The sequence below is a fragment of the Limulus polyphemus genome, unplaced genomic scaffold, assembly GCF_000517525.1.
Source record: "Limulus polyphemus unplaced genomic scaffold, Limulus_polyphemus-2.1.2 Scaffold2446, whole genome shotgun sequence".
NCBI classification, from domain to species: domain Eukaryota; kingdom Metazoa; phylum Arthropoda; class Merostomata; order Xiphosura; family Limulidae; genus Limulus; species Limulus polyphemus.
Window position 1 is genome coordinate 51415 of NW_013668056.1, and position 14739 is coordinate 66153.

Sequence of the window (14739 nt, forward strand, 5' to 3'; positions counted from 1 at the left end):
GTACTTAATATCAACTGCAGTAATAATCTAAAGGACAGGTGCAGTTATGTTTGTACTTGATATCAACTGCAGTAATGATATAAAAGATAGGTGTAGTTATGTTTGAACTTGATATCAACTGCAGTAATGATATAAAGGACAGTTGTAGTTATGTTTGTACTTAATATCAACTGCAGTAATGATATAAAGGACAGGTGCAGTTATGTTTGTACCTGATATCAACTGAAGTAATGATATAAAGGACAGGTGTAGTTATGTTTGAACTTGATATCAACTGCAGTAATGATATAAAGGACAGTTGCAGTTATGTTTGTACTTAATACCAACTGAAGTAATGATATAAAGGACAGGTGCAGTTGTGTTTGTGCTTTGATTCCTAAAGCCTTCAGTACTCAAGTTGTACAATTATGTTTATATTATCTGATTCCTAAAGCCTAGAGTACTCAAGCTGTACAGTTATGTTCATTCTTTTTTACGAAGTCATTGTTGAAAAAAATATTATTTTAGGTTTACTCCACGTCTGTATCTACTTGGTGGTCTTCATGTGAGGAACAAAATTCTAAACTTTTAAACCTCTGTGAATGAACTCACTCAGATGTAAAATTGATATTGGGTTTCTTCAACGGTCGCGCTGTTGGTAAGTCTCGTGATTAGTTCTCTAACGTCAAATGTAAATATTCCATCAAGACGGCATTAATCGTTATAAAAGTGAAAAAAAAAAAAAAAAACAAACCAGAAAGCAGGCAACTAAATGTTTTTAGAATAAAAAATTCCGTTAGAACAATTGTTGTTAGTCTAAACCAAAATTTTGTTTGTCTCTTTCCCTTTTTATTCATGTTAGTCTAGATGAAGTAAGAAAATAACATACGGATTTTTTAACGTGGGTAACAAAACAATTGCGGTAAACATATTTTTCATTTTTTAATATATACGGTCTTACCTAGGTGTTAACCACAGTTTGCAGACTGAGAAGCCAAGGTGCTTCTTGATACGGCCTGATTGAAAAAGGCTGGGGTTTAATAAGCTGTAGAACTCCGTATACTGCTTCTATTCTCCGTCGACTGAGTAAGAAATTGTGCACATCCGACGAGAAGCGAGGGACGTCAAACAACTTTTCGATAAACCTAATAATGTAATAAAACTAGATTTGGCTTTATCTGTTACGCGAGACTCTAGTTTCTTTCCATTATACAATAAACTCCAAGACAAATAAGTCAGAATAACTATAACTATAAAACAAAATACGTGTCACTAGAGAACGTGTTTGTGTGTAGGCACTGAGTTAGTAATGTCATAGGCTCAATCGTTAAAGTGTTGCGTCATCTTAATGAAGAGATACCTCGTCAGCCCTCTACAGGAATTTGTTTTTTTCTTTTCACAATTGAATGTGTTGTATAGATATATGCTCGGTTATGCAATAAGTATAAACGACCAGTGATTATTGCAAGGCACTAGCGACATCTCAGGTTTGAGGCTGCAGACTTATACGTAATCACTAGCGACATCTGTCGTTTAGGATCGCAGACATTTAAAGCCACTGGCGACATCTGTCATTTAGTGTCTCAAATTCCTGCAAAGTCACAGACTACATCAGAAGTTTGGGGCTGCAGACTTCTTAGAAATCACTAGCGATATCTCTTATTTAGGGTCGTAGACCCATGCGAATCCACTAGCGGCATCTAAGGTTTGGGGTCCCAGACTCCTGCAAAGTTACTGGCGATATCTGATATTTAGGATCACAGACTCCTGCAAAGTTACTGGTAATATTTAAGATTTGGAGCTGCACACTCCTACAAAATTGTTCAGAGAAAGGACATAGCACATTTGCTAAGATTAAGTTGTGACTTTGAAGGAGGTTTCTAAATATAAAAGTACAAGAAAATTTTGGAAAACGTTTAAGGTTGAAAAAAACACTAGAATATGTGAAAGAAAAAATCACATTATAGAAATACATACGACGAAAAAACGAAAAGATTGAACTCAAATAACCCAAGAAAATGTTGTTGTCGTCAATGAACATGCTCGCCCTTTCACCTGTGAGGGTGTTATACTATTTGATGGATGCTGTTGACTAGTTGCCATTCGTCTAATCTTTCACTTCAGTATTTGGGCCGGCCAGCACAGATAGCTTTCGATTAGCTTTGTGTGAAATAAACAAACAAACTAGAGTGTTTCTAGAGGTATAATGATATAAGTAATATTAATTTAGGGTATAAATATGTCATATTAAACATACTATACTATACATTGTTCAACAATATTTTAATAAAATAAACATACACACGCTGAGTCATGCTATACTCGGTTCAACAATGTTTTAAAAAATAAACATACACACGCTGAGTCATGCTATACGTTGTACAACAATATTTTAATAAAGTGAACATACACACGCTGAGTCATGCTATACTCGGTTCAACAATGTTTTAATAAAGTGAACACACACACGCTGAGTCATGCTATACGTTGTTCAACAATGTTTTAATAAAGTGAACATACACACGCTGGGTCATGCTATACTCGGTTCAACAATATTTTAATAAAGTGAACATACACACGCTGGGTCATGCTATACGTTGTTCAACAATGTTTTAATAAAGTGAACACACACAAGCTGAGTCATGCTATACGTTGCTCAACAATGTTTTAATAAAATAAACATGCACACAGTGAGTCATGGTATACCTTGTTCAACAATGTTTTAATAAAATAAACATACACACGATGGGTCATGCTATACTTCGTTCAACAATGCTTTAATAAAGTGAACATACACACGCTGAGTCATGCTATACTTGGTTCAACAATTTCTTAATAAAGTGAACACACACACACACGTTGAGTCATGCTATACGTTGTTCAACAATGTTTCAATAAAATAAACATGCACACGGTGAGTCATGGTATACCTTGTTCAACAATGTTTTAATAAAATAAACATACACACGATGGGCCATGCTATACTTCGTTCAACAATGCTTTAATAAAGTGAACACACACACGCTGAGTCATGCTATACTTGGTTCAACAATTTCTTAATAAAGTGAACACACACACGCTGAGTCATGCTATACGTTGTTCAACAATGTTTTAATAAAGTGAACATACACACGATGGGTCATACTATACTTCGTTCAACAATGCTTTAATAAAGTGAACATACACTCGATGGGTCATGCTATACTTCGTTCAACAATGCTTTAATAAAGTGAACATACACACGCTGGGTCATGCAATACTCGGTTCAACAATATTTTAATAAAGTGAACTTACACACGCTGGGTCATGCTATACGTTGTTCAACAATGTTTTAATAAAGTGAACATACACACGCTGAGTCATGCTATACGTTGTTCAACAATGTTTTAATAAAATAAACATGCACACGGTGAGTCATGGTATACCTTGTTCAACAATGTTTTAATAAAATAAACATACACACGATGGGTCATGCTATACTTCGTTCAACAATGCTTTAATAAAGTGAACATACACACGCTGAGTCATGCTATACTTGGTTCAACCTGGAAACTTCAACTTTTTCATGCCCATACACTTATATATTTGAACTTTTAAATACTTGTATAATTGAATCCTTGGACTTCTATGTATTTATAAGTCTGGATGCTTAGAATTGTATATGCATTTAACATATTTGATTAACATATAACTAAAAACGTAATATCATATGTAACATTATACATGTGTCTGGATGCTTCAGCTTCTACGTACACCTATGTCTGGACTCTTTATACATCTGGATACTTCAACCATGACACCTATTTCTGGGTACTTATTTTTACATAACTGTAATCTACATATTGGAAGTTTTACACACCTGTACATCTAAATATTTGATTTTCTTCAAATCTATGTATCTGAAGCTTAGATGTCCACTTACATATATTCTTTAATTGCTAAACTTACTAACTACTATAAAACTTTTGTATCCACTGTTTCGCTGAGACTGATGGGTCAACACAATAATGAATGTACCTTAAGGCTATCTTTAAAATTGACCTTGAAATTCTCACGAATTTACCTTGTTTAGTGCTTTGTGGTAAAGTTGGGATATCTGTAAAGTCGTATTCGTGTTCGGATTTTCGACTTTTCACCGCGTGTGTCTGATTTTAAGCATTCATTTGGTCTCTCTTTTTCTTCTTTTTAAATCTGTTTCGCGATCATTTGAGGATGGCTTTAAGATACTGAATTTTCATGAACGTACACCTCTGCAAAGAAACAGCCGCTCTACGAGAGAACACTGGGGAAGTAATCGAACATCTTTATCTCCGGTTCCTCTTTTTAGGAAAGTACTTGCAAGGATATAGAACCCTCTATCTTTCTAATGGTTCTTCATCGTGCCAGAAAGTCCTCGCAATGTTTAACAAACAGCCACTAAAGCGTGACATTATAAAAAATAACCCCGATAAAGTCTTTGCACACTTTCTTGGGTTACAGGACAAATGATGATATAGATGTCCTGTTTGATCTAGGCCTCGGGGCATGGGCTTCTCGATATTTCATGGTCACTATATTTATTCCGGTTAATGGTGAGGCACAAAAAGCTATCAGAGAAGAGAATGTTACAATATCATCAGCTATCTGAAGATAACTTGTTAAATATCGTTATAAGATCTTCAAAACATAGTGTTATGTCATGTCCTGTTGTTATAAATAACCTTAATAAATATGTGAATAAAGAATCTGATGGACCTTGTGAAATATGAGACTACTATCGTAGAAATTCCTAAGATCACTCACTCCGCTATATATGTAATTAGTAATTCAAATGTACAGTTTCTACTTCGCGATATATGTATTTAATTTACTAGGCGTACACCTCCCACCCTGTGATATATGTATTTAATTTACTAGGCGTACATCTCCCACCCTGTGATATATGTATTTAATTTACTAGGCGTACACCTCCCACCCTGTGATATATGTATTTAATTTACTAGGCGTACACCTCCCACCCTGTGATATATGTATTTAATTTACTTGGCGTACACCTTCCACCCTGTGATATATGTATTTAATTTACTAGGCGTACACCTTCCACCCTGTGATATATGTATTTAATTTACTAGACGAACATCTTCCACCCTGTGATATATGTATTTAATTTACTAGGCGTACACCTCCCACCCTGTGATATATGTATTTAATTTACTAGGCGTACACCTCCCACCCTGTGATATATATATATATATTCTTATACTTACGTGTATTCCCCCCACCAGCGATATATACATTTAGTGCATGTATTACCTCCAGCGATATATGTACATAGATATCTTTGCGTGTATTTTCCTCTAGCGATATATGTATTGAGTTATATATGCGTATATTCCCATTCGTTGGTATGTGTATATACTTATCTATACGTGTATTCTTCATCCAGCGATATATGTATTTAGTTATGTATGCGTGTATCCCCACCCTACAATATCCGTATATAGTTATGTATGCGTGTATCCCCCACCCTACAATATGCGTATATAGTTATCTATGCGTGTATCTCCCACCCTACAATATCCGTATATAGTTATCTATGCGTGTATCCCTACCCTACAATATCCGTATATAGTTATGTATGCGTGTATTCCCCTTCAGCGATATATGTATATATATATATATTTACTTATCTATGCGTATATTCTCCATCCAGTGATATATGCATATAGTTATCTGTGCGTATATTCCCCATTCATCGGTGTATGTGCATAGTTATCTATGTGTGTATACTCCATCCAGTGATATATTTATTTAAGTATTCTCCCTTGAGGGATATATGTATATAGTTATCTTTGAGTGTATTCCCCTTCAGGGATATATTGTTATCCTTGAGTGTATTCCCCCTTCAACGATGTTTTTATATAGTTGTCTATGCGTACAATAAAAGGTAATTTGAAGCTCTCTTGATATCAGTACAAGACTACTTAATAAGGTAGACTTATGCAAGAGGATTTCGTGACAGAAAAAGAAACTTAAATGAAACATTGCGGTGGGATTACCCATGATGCTGTTTCTGAAATCACTGATATAAGTAGGCCTAAGTGAGCTGTGGGTCAGTAGCGAACGAAGGGGATTACGTCACAAGACGTAATTTCCCGTAACCATCAAAATGCAGTTTAAGTTGAAAACGGGAGAGGGGGGGGGTCTTTCAAACCTAAGAGCGTTCTCTCCCATATTAATCATCCAAGAAGATCCTTTGAAGAGAAAAAATAAACTCCTATGATCACTCATCCAAAAGTTGCTTAAAGGAAAGTTTTCTTTCCTTTTGTATTTGAGAATAACATTATTCAGTTCTTAGGCTACAAGAGAGAATATTTAGTGTTAATTAGAATCATAAAGGCAGTGTTAATATCGTATTTAGATGTGGTACGTAAAGACTACTCCCTGTTTATTACTACACTCCACAACTGTCGAAGTTTTTAGACGTTACGCCACTTTTGACCTGCGATTTACACGAACACAGTAAAGCACGCTGTATTTTGACACTTCACTGGTTCGTAATGAACAGTATTTTCACAACCCACCGTGTTTATAAAACACTGGTTCACAGTGAACGATGCAGTCTGATCACAGCCCATCATGTTTATAAAACACTGGTTCACAGTGAACGATTCAGTCTGACCACATCCCATCATGTTTATAAAACACTGGTTTACAGTGAACGATTCAGTCTGATCACAGCCCATCGTGTTTATAAAACACAGGTTTACAGTGAACGATTCAGTCTGATCACAACCCACCGTGTTTATAAAACACAGGTTTACAGTGAACGATTCAGTCTGATCACAACCCACCGTGTTTATAAAACACTGGTTCACAGTGAACGATTCAGTCTGATCACAGCCCATCATGTTTATAAAACACTGGTTCACAGTGAACGATTCAGTCTGACCACAGCCCATCATGTTTATAAAACACTGGTTTACAGTGAACGATTCAGTCTGACCATAGTCCATCGTGTTTATAAAACACTGGTTCACATCGAACGATTCAGTCTGATCACAGTCCATCGTGTTTATAAAACACTGGTTCACATCGAACGATTCAGTCTGACCATAGTCCATCGTGTTTATAAAACACTGGTTCACAGTGAACGATTCAGTCTGACACAGTCCATCATGTTTATAAAACACTGGTTCACATCGAACGATTCAGTCTGATCACAGCCCATCATGTTTATAAAACACTGGTTCACAGTGAACGATTCAGTCTGATCACAGTCCATCATGTTTATAAAACACTGGTTCACAGTGAACGATTCAGTCTGATCACAGCCCATCATGTTTATAAAACACTGGTTCACATCGAACGATTCAGTCTGATCACAGTCCATCATGTTTATAAAACACTGGTTCACAGTGAACGATTCAGTCTGATCACAGTCCCTCGTGTTTATAAAATACTGTTTTGAAACTTATTGGAATGTCTTAGATGTTAACAATCCTTCATTAATCCGATTACATTCAGAAGTATATATTTGACGTGGGTTTAAACATAATAACATATTAGAATTATTCGGTAACGCTTGTTTTTCGATAACTAACATTAATTACCGTTAGGTTCCCCATATTGTATCATATCGAGTAATTTTATGTTTTAACTCAGTGTAAGTAACTGACTAAGGATTTAGTTGAAATCACCCATTTCCCATGTAAAATACATTGCAATAATGCTGATAGTTTTTCCGTTGTTAGGAACCCTGTTACAGGGGCGGGTTTAGGTAGGTGTACGGTCTTATACAAATTTAAGAACGCGGGGCTGAATTTAGCAATGTGGTAGTCCAGGATTAATAACACTATGAAATGTGATAACGTTATACATAAAGTATATTATACGACTAATAAAAGAGCAGCAGTTTTTTGATGGTTGTTCAGAGCTTCTTTTCCCGAATTAGAAGAATCTAACTTCGTAAAATCATCTAGTTCTCTACACTTCCAGTGATTTTGAATATGTTTTAACCACTAAAACGACGCAGTTCTAGATGACGTATTGATGAATACTTGAATTGCTGTAAATTTTAACATTACTGTATTCAGAGGCGTCGCTAGGCGCTGCCACATGGGACCCGTGCTCCGATTCTATTTGACACAGCTCCAGTAAGTGTCCTGAAAAATCAGAATAGAAAACCATGATCCATATCATAATAAAATGCCGAAAATTCCCGCGCGTATGGGCCCGAGCCCCGAATCTTTTAAGCACCTAGCGACGCCTTTGACTGTATTCTTTTATCTTCTCCCATAGTCTTCTTGCTACGGAAAAAGTTTAAGCGCTCTCTGACGTCAGGCAATGAAATTCACAAGTTCCACAATTTCTATACTGAGGACTAATCCTATTTTTAATTGGGAGTATATTTTCAAGTCTTATGGAAAATTTAAAAACTCATTGTGACTTGATTTAGTAAAAATCATAACAAGAGTCCTTTGCTACCTTCCCTTTCAACAATATTAAGAGTAATGAATAAGGTTGGCCGTTGTACCAGAAGAAATGTCATGGAAGTAAGATGTAACAATGCTATCTTCCTTTCAACAATATTTAAAGTATTGAGTAAGGTTGGCCGTTGTACCAGAAGACATGTCATGGAAGTCAGATATAACAATGCTATTTTCCCTTTCAACAATATTTAAAGTATTGAGTAAGGTTGGCCGTTGTACCAAAAGACTTGTCATGGAAGTAAGATATAACAATGCTATCTCCCCTTTCAACAATATTTAAAGTATTGAGTAAGGTTGACCGTTGTACCTGAAGACATGTCATGGAAGTAAGATATAACAATGCTATCTTCCCTTTCAACAATATTTAAAGTATTGAGTAAGGTTGGCCGTTGTACCAGAAGACATGTCATGGAAGTAAGATATAACAATGCTATCTTCCCTTTCAACAATATTTAAAATATTGAGTAAGGTTGACCGTTGTACCAGAAGACGTGTCACGGAAGTAAGATATAACAATGCTATCTCCCCTTTCAACAATATTTAAAGTATTGAGTAAGGTTGACCGTTGTACCAGAAGACATGTCATTCTATATTATGATATAAAATTATTAAAGTGAATTCACTAGGATTTAAGAAATGGTAACAAATTAAACGTACTTCAGGAATGGAGAAGCGACTCTCCTGGAAGAAAAGCATGTTGATACGTCTGGAATGAGGCACGTGATCAAGGGAAATTGATAATAAATTGTCAGGAGACCATTTTTATCTTACATTAATGCATGGACATCATAAAGTAACTGATAGTGGAATAAACATTTGAATATTATTAGTGCATAAAAACGTTATGTGTAAATGTATCAATAAAAATTCGGCCTCCCTTAAAAAAAAACTAAAAATGTTTGACGTCATATACCAGGATAAAAGTTTTCAAATTGTTAACGTGTGTAATGATAAAGACGTGCTCTATGGAAAGCTTCACACTTGTAAAGAATGATTTCACACAATTATACGTATGACTACAGTGTAGACGGGTTTACACTTACTAGAAACAAACGTTGTGATCGATTGTAAAGAATGCTTTTACACACCTATAAGACGAATCTAGTGATCTTAGGATATACATTACTACTACATTAAATTGTTAAAGAAACACGTTTATTTCTTCTAACAGTTACTGTCAAATGATACAAAGGTTAAATACGTTAAATTAAACGATTTGGGAGCCTCAACATGTCGTTACACGTCCGACCATGCTCATAAAGACTACTGTGCGTTTTGAAAATAGTTTTCATTGCTAAAGGTTCCGTTATAAGACTGTCAAGTAATAAATCTCTCAACTTTTAACACAGAGCTGCCCGTCTTAACACGACCGTTATACTTGATAAAAGTAATTATGGTTTCCATCTAAGGATAAGTTTTCGTTTTGTACCTAGGGAATAGTAACATAATTAACAGGCTGGTCCTTAGCCCTGATGACAGACCACCAGTATGGCTAAAGAGTCCAGAAGCCTATATAGTGATGCTGCCAACTTGTTCATGAACAAACAGTCCACATTCTTTAGTTCACCCACACGTGCCCCCAGTCTTCAGTTCTAGTTGTATCTTCTCAATATGTATTAGTTAAGTTATCTGCAGAAAACAAAATATATATTTATTTGCATTATTTATTTAACATTAAGAAGTTATATATAAAATATCCGAATGTTATATTGGGAAGTTGAAACAATTTAACAAAAATATTACCCGTAACAACTAAGTATTGGGAATATGCTCTATTTTCTGAGTTAATATGAAATATTGTGTGCATAGTTACTCATGTATACTTACAATTTCTTTATGCTTAAAACAATTGTTATCAAAAACACATTCTCTGACATTGACGTTTATTGCATACGAGTTGGATAAAAACATATAGAAATGTGTATAGAAATGATTAGTTAATTGACACTGACAAGATGTCTAAACATCTCTCGACCCTCCCCCCCAAAACAAACCAGAATGAAACAATGTGTTGCTATCGATAGAATGGACTATAACGATACTCTATCACTTAAATATTGTTTCGGCCATTTAAAATATAGTGTATTTATGTTCTGGTTATCGGTAAATTTAATTCCTTTTAAACAATTTTTTTTTCTGAGACCTTTATTTCTCTGTCTTTCAATCACATCTTTACACCATTCAGTCTCAATGGATTCCTATTTGGAGATCGTGATTGTAAAAAAGATGGAGTGAGCTTGAGAGATAATAAATTTGGTATCATTTCTCGTAGAGCCACTCTTCGGTCAGTTATTGTCGCCACGCCATTGATTTCTACTGGTACTGACTTTGAGTTGCATTATGGGTCTCTTCTGACATTCGTTTTGAATTCTATAATCGATTTTTACTAATAGTGGTTTGGAATTCTATAATTCGTTTCCACTGGTACTGGTTTGGAGTTATTTAATTGGTTTCTACTGATTTTAGCTTTGAGTTGTGTGATTGGTTTCTATTGCTTCTGGTTTTGAGTTGTGTAATTGGTTTTGCAAATAAGTTATAAAGGTAACACCTCACATATGCTTCCTAAGATAACTTGCAGGCTGTTCTCTACAGCAAGGCCTAACAAAACATGATTAAATTATGTCCTGGCATCCCAACCACACCTGTAACGAACCTGTGAAAGATTTGCTCATATTTTATACTAGAGACTGGTATTTATAAATAATTTATGGTGAGGCTGTTTGTGTATACAACCATAATACACGGCGAAGTAAGAAACCAGTAGTTTATATCGATCAAATTTCCAGTATGTGCCTGGTAGTAGGCAGATAATACATTTCAGTAACAAGGGGGGAAGGGTGGGTGAGATAAAACACGTATCTGAGTTCCGTGTGTGTGTGTGTGCAGCTCATAGCATCAATATTTTAGTTTAGTATACACTACCACCAACACAGTGAAATATGTATCACGTGCATGGTAGAAACCCTTGACCTTTAGTACACGATAGTGATCGTTGTCCAGTGTAGTAGATGGCAGGCCACCACCTCATAGACCATTGACCAATAATATAGTGCAAACTCCTCAGCCTGTACCGTATGGGCATGACCACTGACCAGTACAGCGTTTACTCCCAGCCTATATTGTATAATGATGGCCATTGACCTATACGGCAGTCTTGCTTAGAGAAGTTCTAACAGGTTGGTTAGTCTCGCTGGCAACAAAAGGTTCGACGAGTTAGTTTTCACCAAGGAAAAGCAACTAATTAACACCACCCACAGCCAATTCATGGGCAACTCTCTACAAGCGAATAGTGACATTCAACGTCACATTATAACGCCTACAGTTTAAAGGGTGAGCATGTTTGGGGACAAGATTAAAACCCCCGACTCACATTGCCAATCAGGCCATGCCAGGCCAGATGGGTCACATATCCACCAAAATCAGGAAGGAGACAGTAATGGATTACCCTAGTGTACTGTTTAGATAACTTTCCAGTTTCTTGCATAATGCAAAAAAAAACAACTTCAACCAACTTAAATGGTGCTGCCACCTATTTATCTTTCGTTTAACATAGATTTACAAAAATAAATTTCTCTAATCACATGGACCCGATTTGCTTTTTAAAGTTGACTTCGAGTTTGTTAATATTCTATGATATTTAATTTTTATCTAATATCGAATATATAATCAAAAATCTGTTTTCTCCAGTTATTGAAATAAGTTACTATGGTAATCTGTGATTTAAAGCTTAACTCAGAATCTGGAAGTCCTCGAAACTTTGGTTTTCAATTACAGTGTTTAGTTAACAAGAAGTACTACTTGTTTTCACCAGAAAATAAATGTTGAATACAATGCTGTTCACAATTTTGAATATATGATACAATGTTATATATGACGTTCAGATACTTTAAAACCAGTAGCAAACTAGAAAATTAGAACTTTTAAGATTCCAATAAATTTGTGTAACTACTTCATATAAATTTATGCTAAATCCTCAGCTGACTTAAGATATATCACTTCTACCGAGGATTGAGTCGGTTTCAATAACATCCTTAAGTCAACTGACATCATTAAATATTTCAAGTATTTTAACCTGCTATCCCATCATGCTCTTTCTTGTCCATCTCTATACATTTTTTATTCGCCACATTATATAATTTCTGTTTACATGCTTGATAGAGTTTCTAGTAAAATTTTTAAAGAGTGAAAGAGCTTAGATCTAACCCTGGATAAAATAAGTGATTCTACTTCCGGTTATCGAGCTTGATATTTAAAAGTTTACTATGGTAACACTGCTCGTTAGATCTAACCCTGGATAAAATAAGTGATTCTACTTCCGGTTATCTAGCTTGATATTTAAAAGTTTACTATGGTAACACTGCTCGTTAGATCTAACCCTGGATAAAATAAGTGATTCTACTTCCGGTTATCGAGCTTGATATTTAAAAGTTTACTATGGTAACACTGCTCGTTAACACCAGTATACGTACAATGGATCAGATTTTCATTTCAGGCTATTAGGGAGAGGTTTTCGTACATGAAAGCTCTATACACTGTAGAATTTAAACTCTGTTTATGATGTTAGATAAGCGTTTTAGCTAACGTGACGTACCAAAAGGTAGGGTACTCTGTGTCTTATATAAAAAAAATCACTTAAAAAATTCATAGTAGATACTCTGAACTTTATTTTCAGAAACATGATTTTGTCAATGTTCGTTTGTCATATAGCAACATGTAAAGTTGGTCTAGTATTAATATAAACACCTACTGAACAGCATGGTTCATCCGTTTATAAATTTCCTCTAAATAGTTAATCCATTTGCTTGTAAACCCTTTTAGTCTAATAATAAAACGTTCTCTTAACGGTATAGTGAAATTTTTTATCATAATAAAATGTCTGTTGTCCCTGTACTTTAACTGTAGCAAATGTATTTGTGATGTATTTATATGGTTAACATTAGTTCAGAGTGAGCTGAATAAAATTATAATTTAAAATTCCTAATCTTTTGTACTTGAATCTTTTTAATTTAGAACGTTTATGAAAACATTATTTCTGGTTAAAGCGCTCTTTAGTGACTTTTGATGAAATATGAAAAAGATAAAGCAAACTTTGGATTTTTTCAGTTTGTTTCCTTTAGTAGCAGATACGTTACTGAATGATTTAATAATTAAAAAAACAGAAAATTAAACCGTCAATTTAGTTTGAATTTAGCTTAATGGGTGTTTAAGTATTTACAGTTTTTATTAGACATAGGGTTACTGTAGTTAATTTCAGAGATTTATTATTTTATAATTAATATTTTCTTTGCGAAATTTTCGAAACTAAGTCAAATAATAACACACACGTTTAGTGCCTTCTATAAAATTTATCTGTTACATTTAAATTCCAGGTATTTTACCTGTCTTTAGAAGACCAGTATTGACCACTTTAAATCAGTGGCATTCTCCCGATAATTACCAGCTGCTGTAGTGTCACCAGGTTGTTTGTTTACAATAAATTAGAAGTTAACCTTCTTGAGTTCTTGACCTAACATTCCCATGGGAGGACAAAATGATCATTTTATAATTGGATGCGATTAATGGAAATCTTTATTTCTTATTTACCGGACAGGACGTCACTAGTGTACATGTTGTAAGTGATTTACCGGACAGGACGTCACTAGTGTACATGTTGTAAGTAATTTACCAGACAGGACGTCACTAGTGTACATGTTGTAAGTGATTTACCAGCTGCTGTAGTGTCACTAGGTTGTTTGTTTACAATAAATTAGAAGTTAACCTTCTTAAGTTCTTGACCTAACATTCCCATGGGAGGACAAAATGATCATTTTATAATTTGATGCGATTAATGGAAATCGTTATTTCTTATGTACTTGTGTACATGTTCTAAGTGATTTACCAGACAGGACGTCACTAGTGTACATGTTGTAAGTGATTTACCAGCTGCTGTAGTGTCACTAGGTTGTTTGTTTACAATAAATTAGAAGTTAACCTTCTTAAGTTCTTGACCTAACATTCCCATGGGAGGACAAAATGATCATTTTATAACTTGATGCGATTAATGGAAATCTTTATTTCTTATTTACCGGACAGGACGTCATTAGTGTACATGTTGTAAATGATTTACCGGACAGGACGTAACTAGTGTACATGTTGTGATTTACCGGACAGGACGTCATTAGTGTACAACATGTTGTAAGTGATGTACCGGACAGGACGTAACTAGTGTACATGTTGTAAGTGATTTACCGGACAGGACGTCACTTGTGTACATGTTGTAAGTGATTTACCGGACAGGACGTCACTTGTG

At 35.0% G+C, this 14739-nt stretch overlaps 2 long non-coding RNA genes across 2 annotated transcripts in view; both read right to left on the reverse strand.

Annotated features, from left to right (window-relative positions):
- LOC111087662 overlaps positions 1–4566 on the reverse strand; it is a 10237-nt gene extending 5671 nt beyond the window's left edge. Inside the window, exons 1-2 of the long non-coding RNA XR_002612322.1 lie at positions 4043–4566; positions 941–1124 (exon numbers count right to left, since the gene is read on the reverse strand). This is a non-coding gene — a long non-coding RNA (uncharacterized LOC111087662). The remainder of the gene's footprint in view (positions 1–940; positions 1125–4042) is intronic.
- A 5022-nt stretch (positions 4567–9588) lies between these two features.
- The window catches only part of LOC111087660, a 51245-nt gene continuing 46094 nt past the window's right edge, over positions 9589–14739 (reverse strand). Inside the window, exon 2 of the long non-coding RNA XR_002612320.1 lies at positions 9589–10079. This is a non-coding gene — a long non-coding RNA (uncharacterized LOC111087660). The remainder of the gene's footprint in view (positions 10080–14739) is intronic.